The 13,516-nt window shown below is 26.6% G+C and overlaps 1 protein-coding gene across 2 annotated transcripts in view; it reads right to left on the bottom strand.

The window, feature by feature from the left end:
• The window catches only part of LOC107448572 (zinc transporter ZIP3), a 197,898-nt gene extending 184,797 nt beyond the window's left edge, over positions 1-13,101 (bottom strand). Inside the window, exon 1 of one of the 2 annotated variants that reach the window (XM_016063828.3) lies at positions 12,948-13,101. The gene's annotated coding sequence lies outside the window, so the exon portion shown is untranslated. The remainder of the gene's footprint in view (positions 1-12,947) is intronic. The other variant, XM_016063829.3, reaches the window with a different exon arrangement.
• Between the last annotated feature and the right edge of the window lie 415 nt (positions 13,102-13,516).

A 13,516-nucleotide genomic window follows, 5' to 3' on the forward strand; every position in this document is an offset into this window, starting at 1 on the left:
ATATATATATGGGGGGGAAATCTCTAGAACCTTTAACTTTTGATAATTAAAAAAAAAATTTAAAAAAATAATATGCACACTATTTTTACATCTCCAGAATTGTTTGAAAATGTATGAAATATCAGAAAATAATCGTGGCCATCAAAAATTTTGATGCCCTTATAAGTATAAACAAAAAATTAAAATTTTTGAATTTTCCATATTTACCCTTTATTTTTCATCAAAAATTATTAGTATCATAAATTGAAAATTTTTAATATTAAGTTAAATTGTTATAAAATGTATAAAAAGGCTTACTTTAATTATTTTCAGTCAAAAAATATTTTCAACTAGTAAAACATAGGGAAAAAACTAATTTCTGATATGTTAAATTCAATTAATTAATCCTGAGGTTACGGTTTGACAGAGTTACGGTCTGGACAACCTAGGGAATAGAACTTTTATAAGATGCAATGCAATGCGATGCACACAACACAGAAAATAAATTAGGCAATGACAAACGTGTGCTCAAAATTATGATTGATTTTGACATTTACTTTTTAGATCTGCGTCTGGTTACGGTCTTGACATCGTTACTGTTACCTCACCGAATTACAGTTTGTGATATATTCGATTAATTTATAATTACTACAAATAAAAATATTTATCTATAATAATGACACAAGTTTGTTTTACTTTAAATAAGCTTTTGGAATATCACTAAAATAAAACTCGCAGATTTGGATTGTATACCTTTTTTTTCAATTTTCGATGGTTACGGTTTGACGTGCCAAAATTTGGCAACAAACTTTAAGTGTTTGCAAACGTCAATATTCACGAAAAATATCATTCAAGAAAATATGATAGTACAGCTGAGCTACTAAATTATGTTTTTAGTGATTTTTAGCTTTTTTAAAACAGTATACATATTGAAAAAAAATGAAAAGTATATTAAACACTCTAAGCGACACTCATGAAAAGTTGTCAAATGTAGGATTGAAGTAAGAAATGAAAGCCAAAAGCAAGTTACTCGCGATCAAAACTATACGTATCTTAAAGTTAATAATGCATAGTTATTCCTGTAATTTTATTAGAATTAATTTTCCCTTTTTATGTTATATATTTATAAGAAAAGTTTGAAGACACATAAGTTAAAGGTTCTAGAGATTTGCCCATATATGATTCTCTCTCTATATATATAATTTTTTTTTCATTCATATTCAAAAATTTAATGATAATTTATTTTATAAATTGAAGAAATTTTATAGATGAATAACTGTTTCTCTTGATCTAAATAACTGCAAATAAGTAATAATTAAAAAATAATAGTAAATTATATGGAATTGAGCCGTGTTTGGAAGGTTTTACCTTTAACGTAGAAAAGACATCGATGTTTCATGATGTATTTTAAAACCATAAATTATTGAAATGCTGAATATAGTATTTTTCACTTTTTTGACATAAATTAATAAAAAATAACAAAAGCAGTTTAAATAATATATTTAATGAAAATTCTGCGTCAAAGGGTTAAAATGTCTTGGGTTTAAATGAGTTTTTTAATGACAATAATTTCTCCAGCTCTGTCCCTTTATAACAATTTCAGTGGATTATCAACTCTTAACACAAATGAAAGAGAATTCTCTTAAATGCTACAAGGTATGAACAGCAAGTTATAAATATTAACAGTTTTACAAATTATGTTACTACATCACAAGATTCTTAATAACAAATTTTAAAAAATTCAAGAATTGAAGATAATATGTTAACTAAGTTTTTTTGGCAAAAATTATAACTATGGTCTTTTTAAGTAAAATGCAATATTTATCTATGAACATAATAGAAATAAGTAAATATATACTAAAAAGATTAATTCTTAAAAATAAAAAAATAAATAACAAATGTCAATTGTCAATAATCAAAATATTCAAGTTTTGAAAAGGCAACGAAATTGTTTAATCTTTTAATGCTTTCAATGTCCTATGGAGACTTAAAGTAACAGAAAAATAAGTTTACTCATTAAGATTCAGTTTTAGTACGTGAAAATCCGATAGTTTGATCAAAAGTTATTCAGGGTGTACACTTTTATTTTATTTTGCGCACTATTCTTCGTTTGCAATCATAACTTAAACACAATTAATAGGATATACCAGGATATTTAATATACTTGAGAAAATATGCCTCAAAATATTTATTGTGTGCCTAAACTATAAAGAGAATGTATTTTTATTTGCTGTAAAGAAGACTTATATTAATGTGTTTACTTTGTTGAAATTAAATACTACCTTACGTAAGAGATGTAGACAAACACAGGGTCATTATTATGACTCTGTACTTCTTCGCTGTGAATGATATTGTTTTTTGAAATCCTAGTTGTCTTAGTAATTTTCATTTAATTTTCTGATTGGACAATAACTATTAATATTCGGATAATTGGCTAATGTGACTTCAAAAATGTCCTGCTTAATCCTGTTATATATTGTACTCTATATTCAAAAAAATTGTCAGATGTTCCAGACCTCATAGATAATTTATATTGTTATTTTAGTTATATTTGAGATTTTTTCCGACAAAAAATGATTTTTTTACACCGAAAACTATAATTGATTGAAATTTCTTAAAATAAAACACTTGATTTGTTTTGAAATTTAAAAAAAAATCTCTTTTGAAACACAACCATAAGATGAGATGGCATAAAGGCTAAGTCACTGAGCTGCCTTTTTAAAGGGCTGGGGTACTATCTTCAATAACGGCTGGAAACCAGTTGGCCAGTCTTCATCAGCCGTTGATCTCGAAGAGGTGGAAACTAAAACTCCTTGACCCCCCTTGACCGACAACTTGTTGCTTTTGGTTTTTAAGTCACTGAGCTGCCAGTTTAAAGGGCTGGGGCTCTATCTTCAATAACGGCTTGAAACCAACCCAGCTTGATGGATCCCATTTGTCTCAGAAGTATAAGTGGACTTGTTTGCAAATACTGTCAACATCATGCCGTTGATCTTGAAGTGACGGAAACTAAAACCCCTTGACTAACAACTATCTGTTTTCGGGAGTACTTTACTTTTATAACTGAAATAAGAATTTAATACTGTATTAATTAATATTTGTGCAATAAAGACGCATTCCAAACAAACACGTTTTCAAAATAATGTCTTTTAATTAAAATAAGTCTTGATCTTTTTTTAGGCATTAGATTATGATCAACCGGTTTTTAAAATTTTTTCCTTAAGCCTTGTAAAGCCATTTGGTTTCACTAAAGAAATCTTCCTAACAGCCTCAATTCTTAATGATTTTTTTATGTTATAATATTATCAGTGTACGTTTCACATTACACTGTTAGAATTTTCATTCTAAAATTATGGCAAAATAACTGACCTTTACTGTTTTGAAAATATTTAGAACTAGTAAGGTTAAAAAACTATGAATACAAAGCTACACGATTTTTTTACCATTTACAAGTAGCTTTGTTTCAAAACCGTGAAAATAAATTTACCCTGACATTGAAGATAGCTTAGCAGCTGCATGGTGCTGCCATTTATAGCTGAATGAGAGTATTGTATTCTAACAATCCAGGATCATAAATTGGGGAGTGAATAACATTGGAAACACTTCACGTGTTCAAAGGTTCACGGTTTTTCTCACAGTTAACAGTTTGAATACCGTATAATTTATGGTTATCTTACTGTTTTGTTTGAATATGGTAAAGTACTAATTAAATAAATTGTTACTTAACCATTTTTCCGAGAAATTTCTAACGTGCAATGCATGAAAATTAGGATAAAATAAGCCACTAAAAATTATTAAAATAATACGAAGGGAATTTTTTCACAATTTGAAAAAGTCAACAATACACATGTTTGTCGACTATTTACACATGCATCTTCAGTTTATACTTATTATTATAATAAAGTTTTAGATTTTTAAATGCAAACAACAATTTAAATATAAACAACAATAAATCTTAAATGAAAATAACTACATGCACGTTATATCATTTTTCAATAAGACGTTTAATGTTTAAGGTAACTTTTTTTTTATCTTCAAAAGATAATCATTAGAAAAGATTTTTTAAAATGCTTGAATAATAAACAAAGTAAGTAACTTTTAAATTCTCGTAAGGAAAACTGCTTACAAAGATACGAAGGAGTGTTTACACCCAGCAGCAAAATATTTTTCCTAATATCTTCAGGGCAAAGTTTTTCGTTTATACATACGATCATGAGTCTTTCATTTTTCAATTAGTATTTTTTTATTTATTTTTTGATATTATTTCCTAAGAAAGAAGATGAAAAAAGGTGCATGCAACACATCATTTTACAGTTTTATTTCTAACTCTATTATTCTTTGCTCTTTTTTTTAAAAAAAATCTTTTTTCGATGCTTAATTTTTGCTTAGACCGTTATTGTAACTTTTACAACTCGTTATAAATCTTAAAATAAATTTTATGGAGTCCTTTACAAAAAAAAAGATTTAAGTATTTCAATCTTTTCGTGAAGCTGCTGACAAGGTTTATCAACAGCGTCATTTAATGAAAAAATTTAACACCTGCTCAAATACTCATATCTTAGTGCTCAGATGTGTGTATCAGAGAGAAAAATTTGCTCTCCGTTATTTACTTCAGCACATAATTTTTATTATAAAATTTTAATGGGTCTATTAGTAATTTATTAAAAATAAAAGCCGTTTTGTCCCTTTGGCATTAAATTATGTTAAGAAGAGCTGAATTTAAGAGACACGAAAATGTTTTTGAATGACTTTAATTCCATTTCATTCTCGTGGGAACTGGAATCCATTTAAATTTAAATTACGAAATTTGAGGTTTGAATTAGTTCATAAGCAAAAAAAATATTTAAATTATTATTAAAAAAATTTATTAAATTATTACGTTTTATTGCCTATTTTACTTTGATTAATGCATTTATTGATCGTTTATTATTATTTCCAGTTTTTTATTATTGCCGTGCTCTAATTATTTACATTTATTGCTCATTTTACTTTTTTTAATTAATCTTTCAAAACTGTACAATAGTCCACATTCATTTATTATTTTTAAGTACATTCGTTTTAAATTAGTCATTCTATTAGAAAGTGGTTGACCAAACTGAACCCATAATTTTCAGTTCTATTTTAACTTTTTAAAAATATGAGTCTAAATATTTCGAATAAATGAGAATTTGGTTAATCATTATACAGGTAATATAATTAATGAAAAATATTATTAACGTAAGTTTTTCTTAACAGAGATTTTAAATAAAAAGCATAAATATCTTTTATTATTCATTCATTTTTCCGAGGGATTACATTACTTCATGTGACGAAAATATTTATTAAAAAATTTCTCCGTAGATATTTAAGTATAAATGTCTAGTAAATTGGTTTAAATTTCAGAACACGTACTTTATCCAAAAAAAATTATAACTAAACATCAAAATAATTAAAAATATATTTCGGAATAAGATTATAAGTTATAATTTTCCCAATTTTAATTTTTCTATACATTAGGGAGTATACATTAACGATTAAAAAAGTCGTATTTGATTTTTCTGGAATCATTTTACCTATTTCGCTTAAATTGTGTAGTTTGCCATGTAAAAATACATTCTTTAAAATAATGTAAAAATTGTATACCTTACAATTCAAAATTTTTCGACTGTTATTAAATAAAAAAATAATAGAAAATCATAAATATTTACTAAAAGTTATTTTTTGCATGGAATTGTCTTTGAATAAATGAATTTTATAATTGTGTACAAAAATATTTCATTCCGCTTCTCAAGATATGGCGAAGTAAGCAAAAAGTAAGATTAGCATCAAGGGGTCTAAACTTTAGATGACTCTTCTGACCAAACTAAGGGCACCGTATATCACAGATACAGCTACCGCCTATATTTCGGGAGTCAGAAATCCAAATCCATCGAAAAACGGTATGTTTATTCAGATAAAAAACATTTTAGCGTCTGATTTCGTAACTAAGAATATTGTATGCATGAATTAATTAGCATATTTGATGTCACTCCCTTGAACCATTAAGATTCTGTCCTAGAACGTGAAGATCTGATCATTAGATCAAAAATTATTCAGGGTATTACATTTATTTATTTTTTTATTCTGTGCATTTGACATACTATCTTGAAAATTTCAGCAGAAGGAAAATAATTTTAAAAAAGCAACAAACAACAATCTTCTTTTAATCTTTAAAAATTGTTTAATTGCTAAAAGAATTGAAATGTAAACATTTCGTGGATGTGTAAACATTCGTGTTTATATTTATTTCATACAGGCATCTATATACAGGCATCTGTACACAGTTTTTTAAGTTAATAGGAATTGCCCACTTTATGATTAAGTTCCTAAAATAGCAATTTCATTTAGCTGAGTTAGATAGCCAAACTTCAGCTCCATAACCAGTAAGAGGTCTTCTTTGCGTGCCACTTCATATAGTTAAGCAGTATGGTAATAGTTAACTCATTGCATATTTAGTATCTCCTTTTTTTATGATAAGTCTATTATTTTATGAATGTTTATCAACATCTTTTGTCATAAAAATCCTATAATTCTATTCTTTTCTTAGTGTTCTTTCGATTGATGTTTAGGTAAATATTTAGCATGTCATTGACGAGTATCTCTTACTCAAATTACACTGTAAAAAATTCCGGATCAAATTGCAGTAGAAAAGTACCTGCCCTCAAGGTGCCGGTACTTTTTAACGTAAAATCTATTTTTGCTGAAACATTTTACGGGATGAAAAATCTGATTTACTGTATTTTTTCAGTGACTGTAAAACCACTGAATCATTCTAATTAAATAAATATTTCTGTAAAATTTATAGCATAATATTTTAGGATAAAATGGCTTTTACAGATGATGCTCGCAGAGTTCCGGTATTTAATTTGATCCTAAATTGCTTACAATGTAATCACTTGGCACAAAACATCTGACATATTTTTTCGAGACATTTTTAATATGCAGTAAACATAATATTTTTCTTACGTTCCTTCAAATTATTTCTGTGATATTTGGAAAATATTTTACTTTTGGTAGTATGCTAATTATTTTAAGATGTTTTCTTTGGAATATTTCATCTTGATTGTAAATGTTATGTTTTTAAAATAAGCAAATAGCTAACATATAACCAATTTGAAAAGAAAACTTTATAATGTTTAATGAAAACTTTTTTACTTTACTTCCTACACTGTAAAAAATAGTGAGATGCTAGCCATTGAGTCCCAGAAAAAGCAGCTTGAATCCCTGTGGAGGAGTAAAGAAGTGTAAGAAAAGTGATGCTATTCCATTCGTTAGAAATTTATGAGATGGACTCTGTAAAGGGAGTGTGAATTTGTGAGATTCTCATACAAGTTGGTTTATTTTTTATACTATGAAATATTCTTTGATCTCTTTTAAATAGATGGTTAGTAGAAAATCTACGTTATAGTGTTTGAAACTATTTTAAACGCTTTCACAGCGCTTATGGGACTCTTCAAAAATGTCAACAACAACAAAAAAAGAATAAAGAGGAACAGAGGGATGTAAAGTTTTATTAGTGGTTGTAAAACACATTTCCATGTTTTATAGGGAGTACATAAACGTGTTTGAGCGGTTTGAAGGTTTTCTTAACCGTGAAATGTTCAATTTGTTATTGTTATACATTTGTTATTGTTATACATTTGTTTTTGCTATATATTTGTTATTGTTATGCATTCGTTATTGTTATATATTTGTTATTGTTATATATTTGTTATTGTTATATATTTATTATTGTTATATATTCGTTACTGTTACGCATTTGTTATTGTTATATATTTGTTATTGTTATGCATTCGTTATTGTTATACAGTTGTTTTTGTAATACATTCGTTATTGTTATGCTTTCCTTAATGTCATATATTGTTATATATTCGTTATTGTCATACATTTGTAATTGTTATATATTTTTTATTGTTATACATTCGTTATTGTTATACATTTGTTATTGCTATACATTTGTTATTGCTACACATTTGTTATTGTTACACATTTTAAACGTATCTTCTATCATTTGAAATGAGTATGAAAATACTCATTCGTATGAGCTTATATTCATATGACCTTATAATGCCTTTTTTCAACAGTTTCTGAAAAAAGGACCTTGTTCTCGAATAAATAAATATAACAAACATAAAATTAAATATACCAGTTTAAATTAAGAAGATATCACATTTCGATCTCACTAACTCCCAGTAACAAATAATGAATAGATTTAAGTTTTTCATGATTTGTTTGAAATTCGCGTATTAACGAGACATACTTTATAATGGAATTATACTATTCAAAATTTTAAAAATTTATTAAATGTAATAATCATTGATTCATGCACAGTGCTCGAAATATTAAATGGAGCAATTTAATAAATTTTTATATGGGGATCGGATTTTTATTTGAGTAATAAAATATTGAGTAACAATATTTTGAGCAACACAAACGACAAAAACATTTTTTGCTTTAAATTATTTTGGGGTGAATAAGCTTTATAGTAGTGCACAAAAATTTTTGACTCACTTAAATAATTCCAGGAATAGGAGGTAATGCGCAAAAAATGTCAAAATAACATTAAAGGATCCAAACTTTCGATCACTCATCTGGTAAAACTATTAGGATCGTATTTTCTAGGTTGTCGCGTCGAAAAAAAAATTTTATTCAGAAAAAGCACGTTTTGTGCCTGGGCTCATAGCTAAATAGCTTAATTAGCATCTGCGCAAATTAATTTGCATATTTAAGGTTTTATCCTCGAAGCAGTAAAATTACATCTTAAAAAGTGAAAAATCCCATCTTTTGAAGAAAAAAAATTATTAAAGTATTCCATTTTTTCTTTTTCCGCACTGAAGATACCGACTGTTGACTTAATTTATAAATCAGAAAAGCACACAGTAACCTTTTTCCAAAGATCGTAATAAACATTTGGTCTTTCTAAATAATATCTAAGTATATAAACGTTATTTGAATAAGAAGTTTTAAGACAAGTTGTTAAAATTACTATGCAATTTCATAAAATGATAATAACTCCAATAAGGCGGAATAAATAATAATTTTTTTTTTGAAAAGTTAATTAAGGAGTACTTCACATAAAAAAAAGAACGGAAAACTAAGCATTATTTAATGAATTTTAAGCGATAAGTAGTTTAAATTGTTCAAGAATAACAGGCTCTAAAATTTATCGAGTACTTCGCAAAAAATAGATTATGAGTAAACTATAACAGTTATTTAATGACCAATTAGATAAAAGAATCATAAGATACTTTGCCTTCAATAGGTCTAAAACTATTCTTTATTCTCAGTGCATCCCTAAGTATTTTAAGAAGAATTAAAAATTTAAGCAATAGCCTTATTACCTTTATTTATGCACGTGTTTACTCGAAAAATAGCGTATTTTATACTAAGTCACTTTTTTCCAACAATATGTAACTGTGAGCATAAATATTAAACACATTATTTTTCATACGAATTTGATTTCATGTTAATTCTATTACTTTCCTTCTCCAAGGTACTTTTAATAAGTTCTTCGGTTTCTTTCCTTTAAAATTTCGAACCTTTCTTTTGATCATTACAATGTTTTTTGAAAATAAAAGTCAAGAATATTATCTTGTCAACGATAAATTCATTGCACGTCTATAATTCATTCGAAAAAAGATTTTTTTTTTTAAATCTTTGATTCTAATTAGAGAAAGAAACAGTTCCTCTTCAGCTTAGTTTAGAATTAAAGAAAATTATGTTTAAAACTCCCGGTTTTTTATTAAATCCGTCTTATTATACACATAAATCTTTCTTTAATATATTTTAATGCAAACTTTTTCAATTATTTCAAACAATTCAAGATTTTAACGAATGTTTCAAGAAATATACATTACAACGTAATTTTCAGCTTTAAAATAAATTTTTATAATACTATGCAGCTCATATGAAATATAGCATTAATCTATTTAAAAAAGTGAATAAAATGAAATTTTAAAGTGAATGTTCATGTAACAATAATTTATGATTCCCCTTGATTAACATTTTTAACAATGAACAACATATTTTAAACGCGAAAAAAGAACAATATAAACCATCATATACTAGTTAAATTCCAACAAACTTCTAGAGAATTTTATAGTCTGAAACTTTTTACATTTTATAGTAAACATTTTGAAATATTGTATACTCTACACAGTTTACCTATTTAGTAGTCAACGTATAAGGCTTAGGAAAGGGAAAACTTTTATGTAGGAGTTATATATGAACCAGTATTCACATACTTTTTATTTTGAAATATTTAAAAAAAAAACTTTTATCAGCTTATTTTAATACTTTTTATATTGCTACGAATACAAATAATAAAAAATGCAAAAAATTAAAAAGAAGTTTTTTATAAGTTTTCAATTTATTTGGGATATGGAATTTATAGTACTAAATAAAGATTTGCTGTTTTATAAAAAAAATAGAGCGCAATTTTTGTCTTTTGTAATTTTAATTGATAATAGAGTAAGTATTTTGTATGTCTAGTCTTTCAAATTAATATAATTTTTATTTATTTATTGAAATAAAGTGTAACAATATTATAAAACGATCTAAGGAAATTGTTATTTTTTGAATGACCAACTTTTCAAATAAAAGACCACATTTTTTAATATAGAAAACGAGTAAATCAGAATCGTGGAATTAAGGTATACTTGTTTTTTTACTAATAAGTTAATATGAGTTAAAAGTTATATAAATAAGCCGGATTGCCTAATTTGAATTAATAGAAATTTTGTTTCTTATAATTTTTAACATGAAAAATAAGAAACTATTATAATAAAGTAGCAATTCATATATTCATCACTAATTATATGGGTAGTTTTGTTCCTTATGAAAACTGTATTTCAATGAATAGTTAGTCTCAATTACATGTTCATTCATTTTCATTTTAGTTTAAAATTACTACGCCTCCAGCTAATTTCTGTAGCCAAACAGGGAGCACGAGAAATCTCAAAATGATACATATACAAATGATACATACCAGGAGAGTTATAATACTTTTCCATAATGTCCATAAATTTTTAATTTTTATGAACAACTAACGAATTCTATAACTATCAACAACGCAATTTTTTTTATTCGCAGAATAACGGAGCTTATCAATATCGTATCAAATACAAATGATTATAAATATATGTAATCATTAGTTTATAACTCAAGCCAGAAAAAACAGTGTATGAATGGTCAGGGAACAGAAAAGTCCCCGGTTCGTTCTAATCCTAGTCAGAGGTATGAATGTTCTTCACTTCTCCTCTCTGTACTAATTTGTCCTTCTTATAGCGGGGGCAGCGTTGGCCCACCTGATTTAATGCCTCCTGAAAGAATGGTCAACACATCTGCCTTTCTGATATTCTAATGACAATATATGGGTCGATAAATGGGAATGTCAATGTATGGGAGGCATTCGAAAAAGAACAATTCTAACTATCAGAGTAAAGAAACAAAAGGAAGCTGTGTATTGGTTTCAAGAACATTCTTGTTTAAGGAATTAACATACATATTAAATGTTAAGAAACGTAAATACTTTTCATTAGAAATGTAAGAGATGCTTACTTTTCATTAGATGTTAACTATACGTAAAACTCGTATAAAAAGTTTTTGTTCAATCTTCAAAATATAAATATTTATGTCTATATAGTACAAAACTTTTGCAGCTTTCTGTTAAGGTATTTATAAACTGAAATAAATCATTTTAGTTTATGAATTAAGTTGACTGGACACACCTACTGTATCTTTCATACCTACTGTATTACTGCATCTTTAAGACAACACAAGTATGGGTGATTCTACCAGTCAGTCACAAAAGTATTAAATATATGACACAAAAATATATGTAGTTATAAAATGTTAAGCTTGTTTATTTTTAATTGATTTGCATTTAGAAATTTTCTGATTAATTTGTATTCTGCATTTCGTCGAAAAACAATTTTTCGAATTTCTCAAACAAAGCAAGGAGATTTCAGACAGAGTTTTTATTTAATTGTCTAGCTAACCTTGAAAACAAAATTAAATAAAGAAACAGATTATTACTGAAAATATGAGACTTAGACATTGTTGTTAATACTAATGGTTTGAAAATGGTTTTTCTAATGTTATTCTAAGAAAGTAAATAAAGCATTAAATTTTTTTAACATTAAAAAATTATATATAAATAATATATCTTTTTCATTTGTATTATACGAATTAGGAAAAACAATATTTTAATAAAAGCAAATCATTATCTTTTTTTTTTAATATTGAATTTTAAGAATAAGTGACAACAGTATCTAAGTATATATAAGACTGCTTACACTCCCTATATAAGTAGACTATAACATTTAATTAGATTACACCGAAATTGCGAATTGTTGAATTAAAATGCAATAAATTGCAATTTGATTTGATTTTGTAATGGCCATAAGGTTCGTTGCAAATGAAAATTAAGTAAGATATTGGAGTAAATAAATAAAGAAGCGTAAGCACCATAAATATATTGTTTTGAGTTTAAAGAAAAATTGTACTATTTGTTAACAGAGAAATAGCGACGTTTATTTTCGTTCATAGCTCTATTCAACGCTTGTAAATTTTTCACGCTCAAAACAAATACAGTTTTTTTTTTAATAAAACCAATAACTCTTGAGAAGAGAAAATTTTTAGCGAGATGTTTATTTTTAATATAATATTACTCATACATTTGCCATGGTCATAATTTGAAACGAATAACTTTTTTTGCAATAAAGACATAATTTTTTTCGAACATCAAACGAGTACAAATAATATTTCTATAACAATAATAAAGAGCTGTTTTCAGAGAATTCTGATTCACGCCTTTGTAATAATAATTTTTTCGTGTCATAAAAAGAAAAGAAAGTCTTAACCAACGCTTGGAAAATAATGGAAGATTTCTTATTTAAGTCGGAAGAAATAGCATTCCAAACAATGGTATCATAGCAACCAAGACTTACCAACAAACTGAAGTCAACTGGAAAGAAAACTCTCCCACGAGTTCACATTGTTCGTAAGTTAGAAATACACACTTCTTACGTTTTGATGCCGAACCACGTTCTGACGGCTTTTCAGGTTGCCACGTGGATTTCACCTCTTGTCTGTCGCCAAGAGCGCTCATGTAAATAACGCCAAAGAGGCCCGTAGAAAACAGTTTAATCACTAGTCGCGAATTCTGACAACCCCATGGTTTCATTTCTATCTCTGTTTTTCGAAGCATAATAATCAACTTCCGTTCTTTCAAAAAAACGTTCTCGAAAAATACCTGCACAAATCTTTTAAAAAAAAGAAAATAAAAAGGTGTTTTGTTCTTTTTTTAACCTTTACAGTTCAATATAATTTGGTACAATTTTATTCTGTTTCCTTTTAATGATTAATTATTTATTCATTTAAACGAAAAAAATTTTGAAAAAACAATTTAAATAACAACGCTTACGAAATTTAATTAGTAATAATTTGCAATTTTTAATAAAAAGGAAACCTCGCACTGCATGAAATGAGAAAAAAAAGAAGAAAACAAGAATTTCTT

Source organism: Parasteatoda tepidariorum, chromosome X1 (assembly GCF_043381705.1).
Source record: "Parasteatoda tepidariorum isolate YZ-2023 chromosome X1, CAS_Ptep_4.0, whole genome shotgun sequence".
NCBI lineage: Eukaryota > Metazoa > Arthropoda > Arachnida > Araneae > Theridiidae > Parasteatoda > Parasteatoda tepidariorum.